Source organism: Calliphora vicina, chromosome 2 (assembly GCF_958450345.1).
Source record: "Calliphora vicina chromosome 2, idCalVici1.1, whole genome shotgun sequence".
Lineage (NCBI taxonomy): Eukaryota > Metazoa > Arthropoda > Insecta > Diptera > Calliphoridae > Calliphora > Calliphora vicina.
In genome coordinates, this window is record NC_088781.1 from 88,247,733 (window position 1) to 88,260,089 (window position 12,357).

The following is a 12,357-nucleotide window of genomic DNA, read 5'->3' on the forward strand; positions in this document are numbered from 1 at the left end:
CGTTAAAAACTGGGTTAATTTTGGGACAGTTTTCGAAAAATGTCCGATATATATCGGGTACTATTTTAGCTAGCTACTTAAGTTATACCTTATTAGAAAGCTACAATCTCAAGCAATCCAAATATATATCGGGTACTGTTTTAGCTAGCTACTTAAGTTATACCTTATTAGAAAACTACAATCTCAAGCAATCCAAATATAAAAAAATTTAGCTTCCTATCTCTTTAGGGACATCCAAAATTGCGATTTATATGAAGTCATTAAAAACTGGGGTAATTTTGGGACATTTTTCGAAAAATGTCTGATATACCCGCATATATATCGGGTACTATTTATCCTAGCTACTTAAGTTATACCTTATTAGAAAGCTACGTTCTCATGCAATCCAAATATAAAAAATTTAGCTTCCTAGCTCTTTAGGGACATCCAAAATTGCGATTTATATGAAGTCGTTAAAAACTGGGGTAATTTTGGGACATTTTTCGAAAAATGTCCGATATACCCGCATATATATCGGGTACTATTTTAGCTAGCTACTTAAGTTATACCTTATTAGAAAGCTACAATCTCAAGCAATCCAAATATATATCGGGTACTGTTTTAGCTAGCTACTTAAGTTATACCTTATTAGAAAACTACAATCTCAAGCAATCCAAATATAAAAAAATTTAGCTTCCTATCTCTTTAGGGACATCCAAAATTGCGATTTATATGAAGTCATTAAAAACTGGGGTAATTTTGGGACATTTTTCGAAAAATGTCCGATATACCCGCATATATATCAGGTACTATTAGTCCTAGCTACTGTTATGAAACTGGCCTTTGTTGATGTGGTGGATTAGATGGAAAAGTGACGTTCTGTAACTGTGTGCACCTAGTTGGCTACCGGCTGTGTCAGTCAGACGAGGGTTCGTTTATTTACAGTCAGTCAATCCTAAACCAGATATAACAAAAAAAAATTTAAGTGCACACTAGAATAAAGATTTAATTCAATGCTAAGGAAATAGATAGATTTTGAGGGGGGTTTAGAAATTAGTTAGCAGTACCAATTTTATGTCTGCTCTGGACCCTACCCTAACCATGTCTTGTAAGCTGTTATAACAAGACCCAAACAAATCAGAACAACTTTTCAAATAGTTTCAACCAAACTTAAATTTATTTACAAATTCATTGCTAATACTTTGATTCGATTAGAATTTTATATATAAATATATAAACATAATTTTTACTTATAATTATTATTTTGCAAGAAATATTAACAATAGGTCGTTAAAAGGGAGGTAAGTGTACTACACCTAGTAGTAAAAAGAGTTCATTGAGAATTTCTTAAATTAAGATTATTGGTAATCAAAACAAAAATAAGAAACAAAAAGTTTCAATGCAAATAAACAAAGTATATATATATATAAAACTATAAGCTAAGAATAATTGATATAATATATACAAATAAATAACAATGTGATTTATCAAATAGTGATAAATTTAAATAATTAAAACAAGAGATTAAACTAAATCAATTATAAGAAAACCAAATAAAGAACTACAAAGAATAAAAATAAACAAAACAAACTTACATACTCTCTTATATCATATTCCTCTGATCGATGCTCTTTTTATATTCGTCGTTGGATTGAAGGCCTTCTGCTCCGTAGATGAATTGCTTAAGAGACAATGATTATTAGTTATTAATTGTTGTAGGTATTGAAAAAAATATTTTTTTTTGCTTTCTCTTAGTATATATATTTTTGTTCAACGCTTTTTTTCTGTTCTTTGTTTACATTATTTTTTATTTGTTTTCTTGGATTTAATAAAAAAAAGCAAAATACTAATGAATAATTTAACTAGAGCAAATAAATTTCAATGAAGGAATTGTAAATCAGAGATGGGACTTTTATTACATGTAAACTATCTTATTTTTTTAACTTATAAAAATATAGAACTAGTCTATGTGATTAAAGTTTAAATATTATCTTAAATTAACAATAAGCGCTTTCAGGACACACAAACAAAAATTGAACACTAATATATTTTTAAATATTTTCTTTTAAATAACCTTAGGGATTTATTGTAAATAATATTTAATCATCAATGATTAAGCTAATTGACCTATTATCAATAGTGCAGCAAAAAAAAATTGTATTTATCAAAATAACTATACTTATCAATTACTATATGTATATACTTATCAATTAAATTAACAACTCCAACAATCAGGAGGCCACTTTAATCTGTGGGAAGAACAGATGGAATACAGCCTTTTCCTGGAGAAGCCAAACGTGATTCCAAGTGGTCATCAATGGGCACAATTAGAATTATAGGGTTGATTTTTTTGTAGTACGTAAATATCAGTATCGGATTTAAATATTATTTATATTGATCACGATATAGTATGTGTATATGCAAAAAAAATTATTTAATTTTATTTTATTTTCAAAATTTTAGGAGATAGCCAGTAATGGTTGTCAAGATCAAAGCTTCTTTTCAGACTGCCGGAAATAACCAAAAAAAAACTGACCAATGGCACATGTGATACTTATGTATTAAAAATTTATCAATGAAATAGGGATGGTTCTGAATGAATTTTTTCCAGGCGAGTTTACACCTTACTACAGGGTTCGGAATTCTGTTTTAAATAAATGGTTACTTGAATCATGGAAATATAAATCAACTAAACCGTTAGGAGTTTATAAATAAGTTTATACAAAAAAAATAAAGAAAGGTTGTAATTAAATAAAACAAAATCTGTTAAACCAAAAAAAAATAATTTTGAAGATTTCTCAACACAGCACAAAACATGTTTTGCGGCTATAACGTCTAAACATGAAAAGTGTTGAGTCATGAAATTTTGCTACGAATGTCTTTACCGTGGTAGAACTCGGTTTTTCCAGTTTCTTTGTCTTTTAGTTGATATATATTATTACCCTTTGTGCCAACAACAATAGATGGTACGAACTTTGGTGCAAATTTAGAACAAAATTTCTTTCCAGCATTACTGGCTACAAAATTTCTCCGGAACACCGTATCACCAATATCAAAGTTTTTAGTACCACTTCGCAAGTTATACCTTCTAGATGCGTTCCTAAATGCAAAGTTAATATTTCGTAAAATATTGTGCCTGACCAATTTCAACCTATCATTTCTGTCCAAAATCTCACAGTCAAACGAGTGTAAATTTTTCAAGAGCTCATAGTCTTTTGCATGGCATATCATATGCTGTCCAAATAAAGCATAATAAGGACTATAGCCGGTGGTCTGGTGAAATGAACTGCGTATTGCTTCAGCTATTGATTGCAAATGTATATCCCAAGTTGAGTGATCCTTGGTTATATACGATCTTATACCAGCGATAATTGAGCGGTTAACTCTCTCGCTCGCATTGGCCTGAGGGCTGTATAAGGCCGTTAATATGTGACGTATACCACGATCCTTTAGAAAACTAGCAAATTGTTTACTTTTAAATTGTTTTCCGTTGTCGCTCAAAATGCTCTCAGGGGTCCCGAAAACTGGAAATATTTCGTCTTTTAAGAAGTCAATAACACATGACGAACAGAATTTTCTAACAGGTTTAATAAAAGGGAATTTTGTAAAGCTATCTAATAAAACTATTGCACCAATGTGTCCTCTTTTGGACCTGGGATAAGGGCCTATGAAATCTATATATATATTTTGAAATGGGCGGCTAACTGGAAAACTACCGGACATGGGAGGTCTCAGCGAAACATTTGGGGATTTTGTTTGATAGCAAATATCGCAGTTGGAAATAAAATCTTTGACATCATGAGCCATATGTGGCCAATAAAAATTCCTTCGCAATCGCTCTAATGTTTTACTAATACCTCCGTGACACTTGTTTGGTGGTGAATGGGCGGTATCGATTAGCGAATTAACTAACATTTTCGGCACCCACAACTTCCATACAAACATTTCATCATCTTCGTTCCCATTTGAAAATTCACATCTTTTATAAATTTTATTTCCCAGAATACGTAAATCAGGTAATTTTGTTGTGTTTTCATCTATATGTCTGCGCATTTCCGCATACTCCGTTGATTCAAATTCTGGGGACTCTAGATTAACAATAGGTTCAATCTCTATTTCGGAAATTTCCTCAAAATTTTGTCTTGATAAACAATCGGGAACAATATTTTGGCATCCTCGACGATGTTCTACTTGAAACCGGTATCCTTGCAGTTTTAATGACCAACGCGCAAGACGACCCGAGAGATCAGACTGTCTCATCAGCCATTGAAGACTTGCGTGGTCAGTAACAACCGTAAAGTCTTGACCTTCCACGTATGATCTGAATTTTTTAAGGGCCATAATTACCGCCAAGCATTCTAACTCAGTAACGCTGTAATTGGACTGAGCCTTATTTAACTTTTTTGAAAAATATGCCACAGGCATTTCTTGATTATCGTCACTGACTTGAGTAAGCACTGCCCCAACTCCAAATTTGCTCGCATCACATTGCAGTACAAAAGGTTTTGAATAATTTGGGCTGGTCAAAATAGGGGCGGAAGATAATTTTTGTTTCAGAAGTTTAAACGCGGATTCTGCTTCATCTGTCCAATGGAAGCCTTTATTCTTTTTGAGTAAATTAGTGAGGGGCACGGTTATCAACGCAAAGTTTTCCACAAATCGGCGGTACCACCCAGCCATACCTAGGAATCTTCTTAGCTGTTTCACTGATGTAGGCGACGGGTAGTCGGTTACTGCCGAAACCTTTTCGGGGTCAGTTTGGAGGGTACCATTACCGACAATATAACCCAAGTACTTCACCTCTTTTATGCAAAATTTACTTTTTTGAACGTTAATCGTAAGACCTGCATTCCTCAATGCAAAAGCGACCTTGGATAATACAGACATATGTTTATCAAAACTTTCTGAAATGATTAATAAATCATCCAAATAGACGAAAACTTGATCTTTTAAATTTGGAGGAATCACTCGATCCATCAAACGACAGAGAGCTTGAGGAGCATTACATAAACCGAATGGCATTACGCAATATCTATAAAGCGGACGGTTGGGAACAGTAAAACAAGTTAAATCTCTAGAATTTTCTGATAATGGAATTTGCCAAAATGCTCTACGAAGATCTAATGAACTAATGTATTGAGCTTTGGGCAATCTGCTTAGAATACCTTCTATATGGGGCAAGGGGTATGCATCTTTGATTGTAACACTATTAACTTTTCTTGAATCCAAACACAGACGGACTTTGTTAGGTTTTCGGACTAAGACAACCGGACTGGACCACGGACTATTGGGAGCTTCTTCGATTACTCGAAGTCTTAACATCTCATCTATTTCTGAATGGACTAATTTTTCTATTGCGGGTGAAATGGGAAAATACCTCTGCTTAATCGGACGGACGTTAGGTTCTAACTGTATGACGTGCTCCATCAGCGAAGTTCTGCCTAAACCTTCTTTCTCATATGAGGGGAAAAGTGTTTTTACTTTATTTAATTGAGACTCCTGCAAGTTGGACAAATAAACCATTTCATAGTCAACCTTTGGTGATACGTTTATTTCAATTTCAGAAATTATATTTGGTGCTATTTGAAAAACTTTCCAAAAATCTATTCCCAAGATGATATCTTGAGCTAATGAGGGAACAACATAAAAATTAATCTGCTCATTTTTATCTCTGAATGAAACATAACTATTAAAATGTCCATAAACAATATGTTGTCGAGCATCAGCTGTTTTTATGCAAGTCTTATAATTTTTAAAATCTTTCATTCCACAAATTTCTTTAGCAAGAGATCCCCCTATACATGAAACTTGTGCCCACTATCTAATAACCCTAAAAAGTTTCTACCTAACATTTTTAATTGCGCATACGGTCTTAAGTCATTGGTTCGGTTGGTTATTGAACATATCAGTGAGCTTATTGTCTTTTTGCTTGATTTCACCCTATTCCAATATTCTTTTTGTCTAATAGAAGAACGGTTGCTTTTACTGAAGTTTTTAAATATTTCATTTCTTTTCTCATTATATAGTTTTAGACGCAACTCATATGGTATGATTTCCTTCAGTTTTGGAATATAAGATGAATGTTTATTCTGTGATTTTATTGGTCTTTTATCTTCGGGTCCTTGCGAAGGTTTGATGTGATGCCTTCGCTCTTCTTCAAGTTTCCCGAATTACAATTTTTACATGTGGGCTTATAGACTCCAATGGCACCACAGCCATAGCAAAACGTGGACCTAATTTCCATACAGTCTATGTAACGATGACCATCTTGGCGACAGTTCCAACAAGTGAGTCTATCATTACTACGTTTTGTTAATTCCTCGACCTTTACTTCGGCCATGAATTCACTGTTATTATCAACCTGTGAGTCATCTTGCAACTCACTAATGATTCTACGTTGGCCAACATTTCTATTATAGTTTTGTATGGGAGTAGACATTTTTGATACCTCATTAAGTAAACTTTCACCCTTAAGACACAATTTACGCAGTTGAGCCACAGAATTAATGGGAACGTACAGCAACTGTTGTCTAATTTTTGATCTAAGACCGCGTTGAAGAATTTCTACCATTTCTTCTTCTCTTAACGGTATATGCAAACTTTCTGCCATTTTAAAAATTACGTTTTTATAATCGCTGAATGATTCATTAGGACCTTGTTTCCGGTTACGGATGTCCTCTTTAATTTCGGTGTCAGATCGATATTCTTCAAAATTGGTTCGAAGTGCTTCACAAAGTGTAGGCCAGGTTATTCTCTCCACAGACCGTCGAAAACTCCAATACCAATCCTTAGCTTCTTTTACAAATAAGCATTGAGCATTGTCACATAAAATATTGAAATTACCACCTAAAGTATCTAAAACTAGAGATTCAATTCTGTATATAAAGTTCTCAACCGACAGTCTTGGCGAACCATCAAACTTTATATCCCAATTATTGATTAAGCTGGAGATTTTTCCTGCATTGGTTATATTTAATGGGTCATTTATTCGTATTTCAGAATGATTCTGAGAAGATCTTCTTTGGTGAGAATTCGATAGCCTAGGCACATCCTGAGGCCACTCATAATTGGAATGATGATTAGTCGAAGCATTATTATCTGTGGAAGTTTGATTTGGAACATTCAGGTTTAGCCTATTTAAAGAATTTGTTAGAACAGACTCAATACGCTCTTCAATTGTTCGAGTCACACGTTCTTCAATATCGTTAAAAATTGAAGCTTGTCGAGCAGATATAACTGCTGATATAATGTGTCTAATTCTAGTATCGTCTCCTCCAACGGCACCTTCCAACTCATTCGACTCGGGCACAGTTGCCGCATTGGAATTATTAAGGGAAGTAGGCAGAGTTAGAGCTGGAGCTTGGGTTGCAGTTTCGCCTGCAATTTGGCTTTGAGTATGACTGTTACCAGATGCTGGCTGAATTGTAATGTTATTGGCAGATGTATTTGCTCGAGATCTAGTTCGAGCTCCCCTACTAGGTGTTTGCGTTATCCCAAATTCCCTACCACTACAGTGAGCTCTACATTGAGGACATGTTGAATTCCTCTTAAGCCATGTTATCAAACAATTTTTATGAAATTTGTGACTACAAGCTGTTCTCAAAGCGTTACAGTCAGAATTAATGTTTTCCCTACAAATCGTACAGACGCATAGGTCTTCGGTACTATGACGAAGTGACATATTGTATATATAATTGTATTTAATTTAGAATAAATTAATAGCAATTTAATTTGAATCACTAAATTATTTATAATTTTTATAGACAATCAGTTAATAACATTGGTTTTACTCCTATTTGAAAATTTGTAGTTCTGAAATTAATACTAAAATCTATCCCCCAAAATATTTATTGAGATTAATTCATAAATATTACCATTGGAGTATAATACTGATCTACACCAAATCTAAAGTATTAAATACTACAGGAAATATAAAAAAATCTGTGAAATATTTTCTTTATTCTCTATCAGAATTTGGTGTATTTAAGACTTTACGATAATCTTGTAAATAAATCTCCAAATCTTGATCAATCAGACGGACATATTACAGACAAAAATAGGTAGTGTTATAACTGGGTCAGCAAATCTAGCGTATAGCAAACTCACTGCATTCCAAAAGTTATTTATACCCATAGACAAATTTAAAAAGATATAGCACTGAAATCAATCTTATATACTCTAAATGTCTAAAATTTAGGACCCACGAATCCGACGGGCCCCACGTTGGGCGCCATTTTGTTATGAAACTGGCCTTTGTTGATGTGGTGGATTAGATGGAAAAGTGACGTTCTGTAACTGTGTGCACCTAGTTGGCTACCGGCTGTGTCAGTCAGACGAGGGTTCGTTTATTTACAGTCAGTCAATCCTAAACCAGATATAACAAAAAAAAATTTAAGTGCACACTAGAATAAAGATTTAATTCAATGCTAAGGAAATAGATAGATTTTGAGGGGGGTTTAGAAATTAGTTAGCAGTACCAATTTTATGTCTGCTCTGGACCCTACCCTAACCATGTCTTGTAAGCTGTTATAACAAGACCCAAACAAATCAGAACAACTTTTCAAATAGTTTCAACCAAACTTAAATTTATTTACAAATTCATTGCTAATACTTTGATTCGATTAGAATTTTATATATAAATATATAAACATAATTTTTACTTATAATTATTATTTTGCAAGAAATATTAACAATAGGTCGTTAAAAGGGAGGTAAGTGTACTACACCTAGTAGTAAAAAGAGTTCATTGAGAATTTCTTAAATTAAGATTATTGGTAATCAAAACAAAAATAAGAAACAAAAAGTTTCAATGCAAATAAACAAAGTATATATATATATAAAACTATAAGCTAAGAATAATTGATATAATATATACAAATAAATAACAATGTGATTTATCAAATAGTGATAAATTTAAATAATTAAAACAAGAGATTAAACTAAATCAATTATAAGAAAACCAAATAAAGAACTACAAAGAATAAAAATAAACAAAACAAACTTACATACTCTCTTATATCATATTCCTCTGATCGATGCTCTTTTTATATTCGTCGTTGGATTGAAGGCCTTCTGCTCCGTAGATGAATTGCTTAAGAGACAATGATTATTAGTTATTAATTGTTGTAGGTATTGAAAAAAATATTTTTTTTTGCTTTCTCTTAGTATATATATTTTTGTTCAACGCTTTTTTTCTGTTCTTTGTTTACATTATTTTTTATTTGTTTTCTTGGATTTAATAAAAAAAAGCAAAATACTAATGAATAATTTAACTAGAGCAAATAAATTTCAATGAAGGAATTGTAAATCAGAGATGGGACTTTTATTACATGTAAACTATCTTATTTTTTTAACTTATAAAAATATAGAACTAGTCTATGTGATTAAAGTTTAAATATTATCTTAAATTAACAATAAGCGCTTTCAGGACACACAAACAAAAATTGAACACTAATATATTTTTAAATATTTTCTTTTAAATAACCTTAGGGATTTATTGTAAATAATATTTAATCATCAATGATTAAGCTAATTGACCTATTATCAATAGTGCAGCAAAAAAAAATTGTATTTATCAAAATAACTATACTTATCAATTACTATATGTATATACTTATCAATTAAATTAACAACTCCAACAATCAGGAGGCCACTTTAATCTGTGGGAAGAACAGATGGAATACAGCCTTTTCCTGGAGAAGCCAAACGTGATTCCAAGTGGTCATCAATGGGCACAATTAGAATTATAGGGTTGATTTTTTTGTAGTACGTAAATATCAGTATCGGATTTAAATATTATTTATATTGATCACGATATAGTATGTGTATATGCAAAAAAAATTATTTAATTTTATTTTATTTTCAAAATTTTAGGAGATAGCCAGTAATGGTTGTCAAGATCAAAGCTTCTTTTCAGACTGCCGGAAATAACCAAAAAAAAACTGACCAATGGCACATGTGATACTTATGTATTAAAAATTTATCAATGAAATAGGGATGGTTCTGAATGAATTTTTTCCAGGCGAGTTTACACCTTACTACAGGGTTCGGAATTCTGTTTTAAATAAATGGTTACTTGAATCATGGAAATATAAATCAACTAAACCGTTAGGAGTTTATAAATAAGTTTATACAAAAAAAATAAAGAAAGGTTGTAATTAAATAAAACAAAATCTGTTAAACCAAAAAAAAATAATTTTGAAGATTTCTCAACACAGCACACTACTTAAGATATACCTTATTAGAAAGCTACATTCTCATGCAATCCAAATATAAACAAATTTAGCTTCCTAGCTCTTTAGGGACAACCAAAATTGCGATTTATATGAAGTCGTTAAAAACTGGGGTAATTTTGGGACATTTTTCGAAAAATGTCCGATATACCCGCATATATATCAGGTACTGTTAATCCTAGCTACTTAAGTTATACCTTATTAGAAAGCTACATTCTCATGCAATCCAAATATAAACAAATTTAGCTTCCTAGCTCTTTAGGGACATCCAAAATTGCGATTTATATGAAGTCGTTAAAAACTGGGGTAATTTTGGGACATTTTTCGAAAAATGTCCGATATACCCGCATATATATCAGGTACTATTAATCCTAGCTACTTAAGTTATACCTTATTAGAAAGCTACATTCTCATGCAATCCAAATATAAACAAATTTAGCTTCCTAGCTCTTTAGGGGCCTCCAAAATTGCGATTTATATGAAGTCGTTAAAAACTGTGGTAGTTTTGGAACAGTTTTCGAAAAATGTCCGATATTCCCGCATATATATCGGGTACTGTTTTAGCTAGCTACTTAAGTTATACCTTATTAGAAAACTACAATCTCTAGCAATCCAAATATAAAAAAATTTGGCTTCCTAGCTCTTTAGGGACATCCAAAATTGCGATTTATATGAAGTCGTTAAAAACTGGGGTAATTTTGGGACATTTTTCGAAAAATGTCCGATATACCCGCATATATATCAGGTACTATTAATCGTAGCTACTTAAGTTATACCTTATTAGAAAGCTACATTCTCATGCAATCCAAATATAAACAAATTTAGCTTGCTAGCTCTTTAGGGGCCTCCAAAATTGCGATTTATATGAAGTCGTTAAAAACTGGGGTAATTTGGGACATTTTTCGAAAAATGTCTGATATACCCGCATATATATCGGGTACTATTTATCCTAGCTACTTAAGTTATACCTTATTAGAAAACTACAATCTCAAGCAATCCAAATATAAACAAATTTAGCTTCCTAGCTCTTTAGGGACATCCAAAATTGCGATTTATATGAAGTCGTTAAAAACTGGGGTAATTTTGGGACATTTGTCGAAAAATGTCCGATATACCCGCATATATATCAGGTACTATTAATCCTAGCTACTTAAGTTATACCTTATTAGAAAGCTACGTTCTCATGCAATCCAAATATAAAAAAAATTAGCTTCCTAGCTCTTTAGGGGCCTCCAAAATTGCGATTTATATGAAGTCGTTAAAAACTGGGTTAATTTTGGGACAGTTTTCGAAAAATGTCCGATATACCCGCATATATATCGGGTACTATTTTAGCCAGCTACTTAAGTTATACCTTATTAGAAAGCTACAATCTCAAGCACTCCAAATATATATCGGGTACTGTTTTAGCTAGCTACTTAAGTTATACCTTATTAGAAAACTACAATCTCAAGCAATCCAAATATAAAAAAATTTGGCTTCCTAGCTCTTTAGGGACATCCAAAATTGCGATTTATATGAAGTCATTAAAAACTGGGGTAATTTTGGGACATTTTTCGAAAAATGTCTGATATACCCGCATATATATCGGGTACTATTTATCCTAGCTACTTAAGTTATACCTTATTAGAAAGCTACGTTCTCATGCAATCCAAATATAAAAAAATTTAGCTTCCTAGCTCTTTAGGGGCCTCCAAAATTGCGATTTATATGAAGTCGTTAAAAACTGGGTTAATTTTGGGACAGTTTTCGAAAAATGTCCGATATACCCGCATATATATCGGGTACTATTTTAGCTAGCTACTTAAGTTATACCTTATTAGAAAGCTACAATCTCAAGCAATCCAAATATATATCGGGTACTGTTTTAGCTAGCTACTTAAGTTATACCTTATTAGAAAACTACAATCTCAAGCAATCCAAATATAAAAAAATTTAGCTTCCTATCTCTTTAGGGACATCCAAAATTGCGATTTATATGAAGTCATTAAAAACTGGGGTAATTTTGGGACATTTTTCGAAAAATGTCCGATATACCCGCATATATATCAGGTACTATTAGTCCTAGCTACTTAAGTTATACCTTATTAGAAAGCTACATTCTCATGCAATCCAAATATAAAAAAATTTGGCTTCCTAGCTCTTT